This window comes from Pleurodeles waltl, chromosome 3_1 (genome assembly GCF_031143425.1).
Source record: "Pleurodeles waltl isolate 20211129_DDA chromosome 3_1, aPleWal1.hap1.20221129, whole genome shotgun sequence".
Taxonomy (NCBI): Eukaryota; Metazoa; Chordata; class Amphibia; order Caudata; family Salamandridae; genus Pleurodeles; species Pleurodeles waltl.
Genome location: NC_090440.1, coordinates 355,057,360 through 355,070,859, shown reverse-complemented (window position 1 = coordinate 355,070,859; position 13,500 = coordinate 355,057,360).

The following is a 13,500-nucleotide window of genomic DNA, read 5'->3' as shown; positions in this document are numbered from 1 at the left end:
GCTTCCCACACGTCCTTGGTGCAATCGACTGCACACACGTACGCCTTGTGCCACCTGCTGCAACAGAACACCTCTACCGCAACAGGAAGCACACACATTCAATCAACGTGCAGGCCATAGTCGATCACCAGGGATTGATCAGCAACATCGTGGCTAAATATCCTGGGAGTGTACATGACTCATTCATCTTCCGTCACTGCACCATCAACCAACACTTCCAGGATGGACGGTATGGCAATGGACTACTTGTTGGTAAGTACAGAAACCTACTTATATACACACTGCACAGCAACCCTCTAGGACACACAACACATACACCACAACAGCAACACCTAGACAGGAACACACTGAGGTCCTCACATCACTAGCCATGTTTCTTAACTCACCATTGAACCTGTCACACATTGGAATTAACTGTACAGCTTAATGTGAAGACATTAATGAGTGTGGTTGCCTAAATGTCACCTTGCAAATTGTAAGTGTCAGAATGACCTTTACATTAATACATTGCATAAGTTTCAAGGTATGGGATGTACAGGGTACTTTGATATGAACGTGTTAACAACACTTTCAATTTTAACTCTGCATGGAACTATCATTTCACCCCCAGTGAAAACACACGGACACCTGTATCACAAGTCACAATGCTAGGGAGGACACACTCTATTGCAATTCCCAAAACATACTGCTGACAAACGGTTAGCTGACAAACACTTGCTCAGCCAAGGAAACAACACAATGCAGATGGGTTAGCCTACAAGTATAGGTTGTCACATTAGTACACAAAAGAGTCACAGACAACACAAGACAACTACTGCCATTAAAGGTCTTTACAAGAGTGCCAGCTACATCTACATGATCCCATTCTGTGTTTTTCTTTCAGCTAATCAGGGGTATGGCATCCAGCCGTGGCTAATGACACCATTTGGGAACCCGACTACTGCTGCAGAGCAGGCATACAATGACGCCCATAAGAGGACACGCAGCATTGTCGAGCACACCTTTGGGATCCTAAAGTCAAGGTTACGCTGCCTTGACATCACTGGCGGTAGCCTACTATATTCCCCAGAGATGGTCTGTAGGATCATACTCACTTGTGCCATATTGCACAACATTTGTGTAAAAAGGAACATTCCCGTTCTCGAACCAGACCCATACATGCCTGAAGAGGATGATGCTGGCCTGCAACAGGAGGGGGAACAACCAAACACGGCTGCTGGAGTGCGTAGGCCATAATTTTTACTATCACCACTTAATGCACAATTGTAAATAAACACAGATAACAAACACCACATCATGGTTTGGCCTATTCATTTCTGCCCACCTTTAGTTTGAAATAGCTGAAGAAGAATGTCGTCTCATTGAGCAATAATGACATAACAATCACCACACAAAAAATATACACCACAAAGGTAATGGCCACCATACAATGGGCAAATGCACACACCATGTAAATTACAGACATCCTGTACAGTTCACCTTTGAAGGGCAATAGCTGAGGACCACACATATGACTCACATACATGTAGGAAACATGGATCATCGCAGCAGATGGCACACAACTAAAACACCATCACTCAACTAGGGGAAAACAGGCCTCATACATCAGCCAGTTCACATGCTAATGCTTCAGGAACAGGAATGTAGTACTAGACTCTTGCCAACAGTAATTCCAACTACTTACTATCATTGCAATGACTATCTGTCACTAGAGTTACACATAAGCAGAACATACACAGCACAAGTGCTACACCTATGACAAGAATCCAGCACATCACATCCCATCTACATGTCAGCCCTTTTCTAAAAACAATACACACACTTGCAGCTGCTCACACCCCACCTGTCTCAAGAGGTCCCTGGAATGCCAATTTGTGTACACTCAGATTCCCTCATCAACACACACACACTCACAAGAGTCATCCAGTGTGCCACACCCTTTACTATGCCGACCATTGTCATACTACCATCTCACTGCATGGAACACAGCTCATATAATACACTGCCTTGGAGTTTATAAGGCCTGGTATCACCTGTAGATTGATTCTTCTGTGAAAGATACTGTAGGCTATTTATCAGCTAATCCCATCTGACAGGACTAGTGAGACACAGATGGAGGCCACACCTGTGAACCCCTCCATGCACACCACCCAAATGTACATGCCCTGTCCCTGCAGATGCCTCCTACTGCATACATGTTTGAATGTGAGCCATTACATCATTAAGCTTTGACACTAATGTTGCCGTGTAACACTTTATCAGGGTTCATGTGTCACCTTCAAAGCAACACAGGACATACACAGTGTGACATCTCAATTGTCTAATGCTCCCTCTGACCAGTCCTAGTCAGAACACGTGATCATGTGATTACTGAAAGAGCTTGCACCTGATTGACCCAGCATCCTGTCAGCCTGACTGGCACCTGTCCGTGGGTCACTCTACAGATACCTGGGGTCCACCTATGGACCACACATGCTGTCCAATACCTTTTGTACCTCAGACAATAATTTGTCATTAGCCTCATCAATGTATACTCAAATACATAGTAGTGCATCATCTGACTGTCATTTGCATCAGATTTGTGACAGTGCCCATGAATAGGCAAATCTTGGCCCTTCCGTTGTCTGACCTTCATTAATGCCTAAACTTAAAAGTGTGACAGTGGACCAGGACCATAGTGTATGATGGTGTAAATGGCCTCCATCAAAACCGGCAACCTCAGATAATGTCCTTGAAAAGTCAACACATATGAGGACCCTACTGTTCAAAACGCTGAGTAACACTTTTTCAAATGCTAAAGATGAGTTGTGTGTTGAATACCAGCCATTTACGTATGCACAGAGGCTATGATGTTTCATGATACATTACCATCCACAGAGGCCAACTGGAGTATAAATGTGGCAATGACAAATGCCTGATCCAGACACCTGAGACATTCTCTCACTCAGCACAAAAAGGTAGCCCATTCGAAAGTCTTATTACACGTGTTCAGTGACAGGGTGGGACCATCCATGTGTAGGTGACCATGTCCTCAATGGCTTCTCTCCATTTTTGCTACAAACAATGCCCAATTGGAACAAGATTAGCTGCCACACTCATGAGGAGACCTGGAAGTTACAGTGACAACATACACCCAGACAGTTGATAGTGGATCTACATTGGACCACATATATAAACATGTGCCATCCAATCAACAAAATATTTGCAAGCAGCCGATCACAGTAGTGTCCCAGTTGGAACCTAGCAGGAAGAATGAAACATGCCACAAAACCAGGTAATGCATAAAGGGCCACATACATCAACAACCTATTTGTCATCAGCACATGAGGAACGCCGAGATTTAGCAAAAAATATCAATGCAAAATGGTATGTCAGATTGCTCCAAAGAATCAATAGGGCAAACGTCAAATGGGCAAATGGGATCATTGAATGGCAAACAGTAAATCATACCCTATGGGCTTCCATGAGCCTGCTGCTGCAGGTTTAGCATTACTGAATAAATGAAACCCTTGGATAAATTAGCAAATCTGGAAGGGCAAACCCTAGGGTGCTGGGGGCCTAAGTCCACCTCTACCGCCCCCCAAATATACATGAAATATGTACATGTGAAGTACACACATGCATAAGGCGCATGTGTGGCCTAAATGTAAAAAGTAAAACACATATAAGATACACAAATTCATAATTAGGACATGGTTACCCCCATAAAAAGTGTAAGTGACAATTGCACTACCTGTTTGGCCTATAGATAATTTGGATTACCGTGATACATTTGGACACATTGTTGCTAAGGAATACATCCTGGTATCCCATTCATCATTTGAAATTAGCCATCAGCAATTACCCAAAATATGTGTACAATAATGGGTAATAACCATTTGGAGCAATCATTACTATTACACTGTGAATGCCTTCTATACATCCTATAAGGGACATGTGCCATAGCTAAGCCCAAATGTGTATCACTTAGCACCGTTTGGTCATGACAAAATTATTTTCACAATTTGACAAAATAAATACATATTTGTCAAAATGCGTCATATTTCCACGCATACAGCTTGGGCGTCATAAATTTTTGACGCACAGGAGTGCACATAATGCTGAGTCAAAAAATATCATTTTAAAATTAATATATTAATAACCAGCATTACATGGCCACCATGTTTTCTATAATGCGTCATATTTCCACGCATACAGCTTGGGCGTCATAAATTTTTGACTTACAGGAGTGCACATAATGCTGAGTCAAAAAATATCATTTTAAAATTAATATATTAATAACCAGCATTACATGGCCACCATATTTTCTATGATGCGTCATATTTCCACGCATACAGCTTGGGCGTCATAAATTTTTGACGCACAGGAGTGCATATAATGCAGAGTCAAAATTAATTTTCATATCTGGTCATCATATTTGCCAGCGGCTTACATTTCTACTCTAGAACTGTAAAATAAATCTCACACCAATATAAGGTAACAATGGCGATTTTTTTTTAGACTCTGCATTATGTGCACTCTTATGCATCAAAAAATATGACGCACAATCTGTATGCGTGGAAAAATGACGCATAACGGAAAAATAAAAACGGCGGCCATTTTATGCAGGATGTGATGTAATAGAATATCCTGTTTACAGATTCTGTACTGTGGGTGTACTTTCACTTTCACTTTGAAGTCTCAGATTATTCTAGACTGTGTGGCTGTGTGGAAAGTGTTGTCCTGTGTTTTAGTGCTTTTGTGTCCAGTGTACCTTCTCTATTGTGCTTTTGTCATCATTGTCTTGTTGTTGAATAGTGTCTGAGTCTGTTTGTATACTTTTGTCAAGTCCAGTGTTTCTTTTATTGTCTGTGGGAGTCTGTTCTGGGTAGTGTAATTTTGGGGTTAGTTGGGCTCTTATACTTAAGTTTTCTTTTTTTTTCACTACTCTACCTTTCCCCATTTCCCCCTTTTCCTTTTTGTCCAACTTTTTCACCTTTGTAAGTGCAGAGATGTCAGGTAGGCCACGGCTTGCCAGGATGGGTGAGGAGGAATTGGAGGGATTTACATGGCTTGTTTGCCATTTCCTCCCACTCATGCTGGAGGCTTGGGGCCGTGTGATACAGGGGTATCACACGGAGGCACGTAAAGTCTGGTGGGGGAAGGTGCGCCATCACTTGGTCCGTGTCTACAGTAGCCTGAGGAATGACCATCAACTCAAGCACCGCTGGGCTGATCTGATATCCAGGGAGCAGGATCTGTTGGACCACCTGGGAATCAGGATTGGTGGCCATGTTGGTGAGTACAAATCAGTTACATGTGAACAATTGAAAGCTGTGTGAGGACATGTGATGATTGTTACCCAATCTGCTAGATAAGTAGCTGACTGTGTGTAATGCTAGGTAAACCTACTGGGTAATTGTTGCACAATGTGTAGGAAGACAAATGCTAGCAGTCAGGTAGCTCATGTTTTCTACACATACCGGTTGTCCGTAGCTGTATGTAATGTAGTGTTGCCATTGTGTCAGACAAGCGACACGTTAATGCCTCTATTTGAACTCTACAGGTCACAATAGCCAGTGAAAAATGGATGTTGAAACATCATACCTACATATGTAGACGCCATAGCTAGACAGAAATTGGTAAACCCAATATGATGCTATAAATGAGTGGTGCCTTCACGTCAATTGAAGTTAGCTATGTTGTCCACACATATGTCACATGTGTGTCTGGTTGGTGTGTGTTGAAAATGACCACATAGGCTGTTTGAGTTTGAGGGGTCATGCAGTCCTCAAGTAACCAGCTTTTGGATGTCTCTCTGGGATGCACATGATGAGATGAATGCACCCCGATATTGTTGGGGCATACTAATGGAGGTGTATCTTTGACACCACATGACTGTCCTGGCCACTGCATGTGTGTAGTAGGGTGTGTAACTGTAGCAGGAGACTCATCCAATGTAAATGTTGATTAAGAATTCTTCCATGCAGTATGAGCATGTGTCAAAGTGTGTCATTACGCATGTCATATTCTCACATTGTCTTTGTAACTGCAATTGTTTGTCAGTGCACGTAGTCTGAGTATATTCTTCCTTCCATGCTTTACAGGTGGACCTGCACCGTACACCGTGGGAGAGGTGGCTCATTTTGAGGACCCCGACACCTACAGTGAGTGTGGCATGAGTGCTATTTTTATTGTTTGCTAATGATGCATGATGGACTACTGTGTGTTCAACAGAATTCAAGGTTTGATGCGCTGCCCATTCATTGGTATTGTTGCATTAGTGGGATTTCAAATATCACTTCAGTTTCAGTAGACCTATGCTTATCCATCTCTCAGATTTAGGGTCTGTAGGCCATTCCAGTCGGGCCCGCTATGGGGAATGGGATGAGTCATGTGGAATACACTGGTTAATGTAAGAGTTGCTCTGGGACTTGGCTTGGACTGAGTCTGCATTTCAGACTGACATTCTCCCAGATAGCTTCTGCAATAGGCTTGTCTTAAATATGCAGCTTCCCTAGTTGAGGATGGACTGAGTACACTGTAGGTTGGATCTTCTGGGGGCATGTACTACCACAAGTTGAACTAGAAGTGTGTGGGACTAGAGTGCAATGGCCTAGGTGTTAATTCTACTCATGATCATGGGTGTTCTTGCTCCTCTGTGTGTGTGGTAAAATATGCCTCACTGGTAGTATGTGATGTTGGCCTAAGTCAGTACATTTTGACATGTGTGGACCTTGGATAGGACAAGGTTTGGCTGACTCCAATTTGTTGCTAGCCCTTCATTGGTGTTGTGTGTGGAGGCAAATACTTGTTGAGCTTTCTATACACTCCTGGGTGTGCATTGAATATGGGATTGTTGGTTGGTCTTCCCACCCCACCCTCAAAGACTGCCATGTGATTGGGAATAGGGTACGTAGGACTGTAGCAACCAGTATGTTACGCATACTTGTGACCTTTTGCAACTTTGTTTTGAACCTAGTGTACACATTCGGTTATGGCACATGAGTTCAATATTATCAAAAAAACATTTACAAATGGCATATATTGAGGGTTGTGATTGTTATCACATAGAGTGACATATGTAGTGAAGTCAGTAGGCGGAAGAGGTTCAGCCATAATGTCAGCTGCATTACCCATTATTTGGATGAGAAGTTTAGGCTGATGTCACCCATCATGTAGAGACATGGATATGCTAGGTGTGAGATGCCCTTTTGTATGCAGGCTTCCCATGTACTTCCTCTGATACTTTCAATGATCTATGTTGTGAAAATTCGCAGTTACAAATACAGTACAAGTAATGTGCAATTGACCCATTGTGCTATTCCACCCAATGCATTTCCTATGGTAAATAGTTGCCCTTTCTCTTCACAGCTGCAAACATGAGTGACGCACAGAGACATCAGTTCGAAAGGCGTGCAATGAGATACCGGCACATCCAGCAGGTGCAGTCGGGGTTCAGAAGGATGGCCCGAAAATACCAAGCGGATCGGGCCTCCGGAGCATGGTGGGCCTCACCACAGGGTGGCCCTACATTGCCCACAACAGCCACCACCACCACATCCACCAGTTCTCCCCAAGTGGCCCCAGCAATGGCGGGGACAGTTGACCCTGCCTCTGCAGCACGACCTGGACCCAGCAATTTCCGAGCTGCAGGACAGTCCAGTGGGCAAACAACAACTCCCACACCGTGCACCTCTGCCAGCACACAGACTGCAGCAGCCCCTCCTATTGACCCTGTGGCATTCCTGGCATTAAACCGGAAAATGGACAAGTTCATTACCAAGGTGGACAAGCTAAGCCAGGATGTGGCCTACATTAAGAAAAGGGTTCGGTCCATCAGGCGGACCCTACGGAGGGCCAACCTCTAGGACTTTATTGCTTGTTTTAAATTTATCCCTCCCCTCTCTCCTCTTTCCTTTTTGTAATGATAGTTGGGTTTTGGGGATTAGTGTTAGGTTAGTCTAGGTTGTTAGCTTAGTTAGTGTTAGGGAGGAGGGTGGGGGGGTCCTTATTCTTTCTATTTTTTATTTTTTATTTTTGTGTGGGTGGGGGTCAATGTTGGGATTCCTGTTTGTTTATAAAAAAAAAAAAAAGAATTATAAAAAATAAATAAAAATTCTTTTTATAAAAAAATATATGATTGTTTAGGATAGTATAGTATGTGTGTAGGTTAGTATGTGTTGTCCTGCATGTGTCCTGTCTTATAATGGTGGGTGGGGGGTTGATGTTTAGATCGATTCGCTATATGTGTAAAGTAAGTTTAGCTTAGGTTAGTTAGGGACAGTTGTGGGTTAGGAGTAGTCAGGTTAGATTAGTGTAGGTATGACTTTTCCCTTAGTTGCCTCTGGTGTGAATACATAGGAATAAACATATAGTTAACCCTTTGCATTATGCGTTAACTGCTACTTGATCATGGGCTTTACATCAGTGTAGGTGAATGTTTTTCTATGACATTTGTGTCCTATGCTACACACCACAGAACATGGAGATTTAACATGGCAGCTACCCGTGTGCTAACTTGGTAAGTATCCACCATTTGGTAGACCCACCATTAGTAGTTTACATCGATCACCAAGGTTTTGTGTTGATGAGTAGGTATTCTACATCACAAAGTGTGCTTCCAGACGTGGTATTGTGGTAAATTTATTAGGTCAGACTGCAGTGTGATGTTCAGGGACATCTTTGTAGATGAGGTGTTGTTAACACTCTTGCCTTGTTGTCTTCATTGCTGACATAGATCATGTGTGTAAAAATTCAGCATGACTTCCCTTCATGGAAGTATACTCAGAAAGGGTGATTGATGCAGTGTTTAGTTGTGTTTGCTTAGATTATGCTGCATAAATTCATTTTTTAGTATTGCATTGTGCCTACATTTATCAGCCACCATTAGTTGACTTGGATTGCTATAGATGGAGCATTATTCTGTCCAACACAGCATGATTGTGTGTGGTTTGTCCCTTCATCAGTTATTCTCCTCAGGATGGTCAGGCTATGATGCAATCCTGGCCACTGCACAGATGTATCAGACTACATGATGTCAGGACAGTTGTATTGACAAGCTACATGGTTCTCACACAGGCACTTTAGAGTTATCTACTGCACAGTTGATGTGTCAAATAACACAGAAACATATTAGGTGTGCAAGTGTTATTTATTGATAGGTGCTGTTGTGCAAAATGTACATTGTCCATGTTTGCTGAGTCCGTTCTGGTGCATTCTTACATGGTGATCCTACAGAAGGGGTGTGGATGATGCTCCTGACATGCTGGGGTGATGTAACAGACAGTGCAGAGGGACAGGATTTGCAGAATAGTAGGAGAGAGACATTCACTGGCAATGGTGACAAGTCATACAGTGGTTAGCAGAACAGTCATTGAGTATAGTTGTAGTGAGACTGGCATTTGACAAAACGTAGGACCTTGGTCAAAGTAGGCCATGGTGCAGGGACTAGTGCTTCCGGGTACTCTTCCGTGAGAATGTGATCTGTTCCATATCTTCTTCTTCTGATGTGTGTGTTGCCTGGTTTGTCGTTGTTGTTGTTGATTGTGAAGGGGCAACACACACCTCAGTGTTAGAAGACGTGGAGTCAGACATCCCGGGGGCTGCTCCCTGTGAAGTTCTTAAGGGCAGTACTGCTGCAAGGAGGGCCTGCTGGTTTTTGAGAATAGCAGCCACATCACAATGGTAGGCAGCCAGGTCTGCCCTGAGGGGTTCAATGTTGCATTCGTGCACGCGTTGACAGGATTGCTGTTGTAGATGTTGGGTCAACTGTATTACAGCTGTGCTGATTTCCTTCTGGGTTTTCTGCAGTTCCTGCAAGATAGATGTTAGGGCTTGCATAGCAGCTGCCTGATCTGAAAATGACGTCATGCACGAACGCACCCCCTCAAGGCTGGCTGCCATAGTTTGTATCCCCACCCGCACCTCCTTGGCCAGCTCCCGCTGTACACCAACTACAGTTCTTTCAAAGCTGGTGCCAGTGTCATCAGAGTCCTCAGCTGTATTGGAGCTGGCAGGTCTTACAATTGGGGTGGTGGGTGGTTCTTCTGTGATGGCTGCTTGTTCTGTGCTCCTCCTTGTGACTGAAGGTGGGGTCTGGAGTGTTTCAAGGACCTTTTGGATGGTCTCCTGGGGAATGTTTATGGGCTCGTCATCCATGTCATCAGGGAAATCAGGGACAGGCATATCGGCAGGAGATCCATGTTCCTCTGCAATGAAACAGGGTACAATTAGTGTGTCTGTGTTGTGACAATTTTGACGTAACATGCAAGCCTTTTGATGACTTTACTTTGTGATCTTGTTTGGTATTGGTATCTGCTGTCCTTCATATGGGCATTGTTATAGGCCTATGGCCCACCTGTGTGTCACATGTATGATATAGAGTTATCAGACTTGTCTGCCTAATCGCCTCTAGGTGTTGCTTTGTACCAATTAGGGAATTGCCATCTTTTTGTCCTACTCGACCCTCCGTGTATATCTATTCTTATGGTGAGACCTTTCACTGGCTGTGGGTGTTGTGATTGCCCTGCCAGCACATTTGCCTCTCAGGACCTGCCCCAAAATCTGTTTGTTCACATTGACCTAATTGTAATTGTTATGTGGCATATCCTATGCATGGCAATGTTACGATGTGATATGGATGTAGACATTGTTGATGTTTCCAGCTGATGTTGGGTAATGTGTGTTTAATTGGATTGCCCTGTTTATCGTTTCAATGTCCTATTTGGTCCTCTGACTGTGCAGGTGTGTTTCAGTGACCAGTTGTATGTGTCCCCTCCTCAATGTTGTTGTCTGAGCAGTATGACATTTGTGATGTTGCCTTGTTAGCCAGGCACGTGAGGGACCCTGACGTATGCAGCATGTGTGTGTCCTTAGTGCTGTGTGGCTCCTATTGCTGTTTACTTTGGCTGATGTATGTGTCAACTATGGGCATTGACATTTGAGTGTACTGGTGGCTTTGTCTTATTTCTGGAGATAGTTGCAGATGTCATCCTCACCCCCTAATTTAGGTATGTATGTTCCATGGGGAGGTTACTGCCATTGGCTACTATAGCTGCACAGAGATCAGAGGTGTTAGTGTCAACTGTTGTTGCAGTTACATTGTAGTTGTTGTTTTAGCTACTGGATTACTGATAGGGACCTAGTTGATGTAGGATATATTTTGACTGACGAGTGCCAGGATGTAAGTTTGACGTAGTGGCCTTCCCACCTGTCGAGGCTTTCCCTTAGCTCCATTGTTGTCATGACAGGATGCCCCCATGGGACTGTTGTTGGTGCTGTGTTATGTTGTGCCCCAGCTTCTGTCTGTGCTGGGCATGCCCCCCTGCCGTGCCCCTTTACCCATGCCACTCCATATATATGCTGACTTACATGCATTGTGTAGTAGGTATTCCCTACCCCGGTTGCAGTGAACATTATTGCATAATAATTCCCCATGCGACTTACCCTGCATGTGCGTTGTCTCGTGGTAGTCTGCGCTGTCCTATCCTTGAATCCCTGTGACGATCTCCTTGGGGATGACGGCTGCGACCATCTCCTCCATGTGGTCCAGGGCCTCCTGGTGTGCTGGACTCTCACCTCCAGTCTGCAGTGCTGCCTTCCTGTTCCTGGCCATTTTTTCCTTTGTCCTACGTTTGCAGTCATGCCAGCGTTTCTTACACTCGGTGACTGTCCTGCGTACTTCAGCCACACTGTTGATCTTGTCAACAATTTGTTGCCATATGGCCTCTCTCCTACTGATTGGCAACTTAGAGGTGATGAACAGTTGGTGCTGGTGTTCCGTCACCTCTTTAACCAGGATTTCCTGCTCCTCTGCACTGAAGCAACACTTTCTTTTTTTTCTATATATGTCCTGGTTCCTGTATGGATCATCCTGGCTGGTTCCTGGTCTGTTGTCATCTTCCTGGGGTCTGTAGTGGCATCTGGGATCCATTTTGGCTCTCCTCTGCTGAAAGGGCAGTGTTCGCTGGTAATTTTGACGCTATTGCGTCAAAAAAAAGTCGCTTTCCGGGTTGCGGTGTCGTAAATCAACCCACAGTCATTTACGTCGCGTTAACGTTGTTTTCCTTTACGACTTGACGCTGATGTGTGCGTAAAAAAAAAAGACTCCCACCTGTTGGTAGCGCCGCAGTGCGTCAAAGTATAAATTTGACACCCGCACGGCGCATCGAAATGGCGTTAGCCGGTGGTAAAATATTTGAGGCAAAAGTGCGCCGGCGCAGCTTTGCATCCAAAAGTATAAATATGGCCCGCAGTGTTGGCCCTGAATGCGTCGCACTCGAACCCAACAGAGTGCACCCTTGGCAGAGCAAAACTCCAACAACAAGGAGCAGGGGTCCCTTTCTCTCCCATCACACAAAGACTGACCCTCTGTCTTTCTTTAGCTGCACTTGCCTAACAATATCAAGTAGAAATAAAATACACAACTGTACAAAAGAAACAAACTCTGAAACGTTTTTGGGAATGACAATGGAAATGTAGTTTCTGTGAAATGACACTAAAAAGCATAACACGAAATAGAAAAACAAAAAAACAGTCCACTAAACTAAAGGCCGCCACTGTTCCAGGTAACCAACAGTAAAGCTGCGTCAGAATCTAGCCATCCATACCTTCATCTTTACTTATGTACATTGCCAATGTGTGCTCAATGGATTTAAACACAGACTTTTAATTAAAAATATGGTGACAGGCATAGAACTGTAATGGGAATTGGGAAAGTTACTTGGTCCCCAATAGAACCACTGTCACGGTCCCACTAAAACCACTGTCAGCCACCTCGTTGTGTTACATGATTATCTGATTTGAAGTTGGACTTTTTATACTCTGGGCACTATGCTTCTCAAATCTATGGACCTAGGCTTCAGATGTGGCAGAAACTCTCCACTCACCCCACTGTGTCTGTTCCATCCTGGCTGCAGCTAATACGTCCCAGTGCCAGTTGATATGACCTTTAGTGTGAGAGTTTTCAGTGCACTCTGAGGCTCTATTTGTTTCAGATGTCTGCATCCACACTATACAGCCAACCAGGGTCAAAAGTAGAATCCTGTGACCCTCAGCATTCGACGACATCCCAAGCTCTTCCATAGCCCTTGCTGGTGAAGCTAGCTGCAGAATCCATCACAGTTGGCCCTAGGGAGATGGCTTAAGGAGTGGATGTCCTGCTGCTCAGAGGACGTGGTACTTCTACTGAGCAGAAAACACATGGAACATGTTAAGTGTCATTTGTGAATAATAAATTCACTGTAGCAAACTCCCTTTGAATGCCAAATATTTATGATACAAAACACTAGTCCGTACTAGTAAAAGCACCTTGGGCTTGGGGTGCTGCTGCTATGGTCTGTTTATTTCTAGTGCAGCATGGTTAGGACATAGGCGGATGCCCAGGAATCGGCGATGAGGCCAAGGGAATGGCATGGTGGAGAAAGTGAACCGTTTGTTAAAGGAAGCTATCCAGATGGCTACATCCACTGGTCTGAATGTGCATGACAAGGTTTCAGAGACTTTGGGAATATCACAATA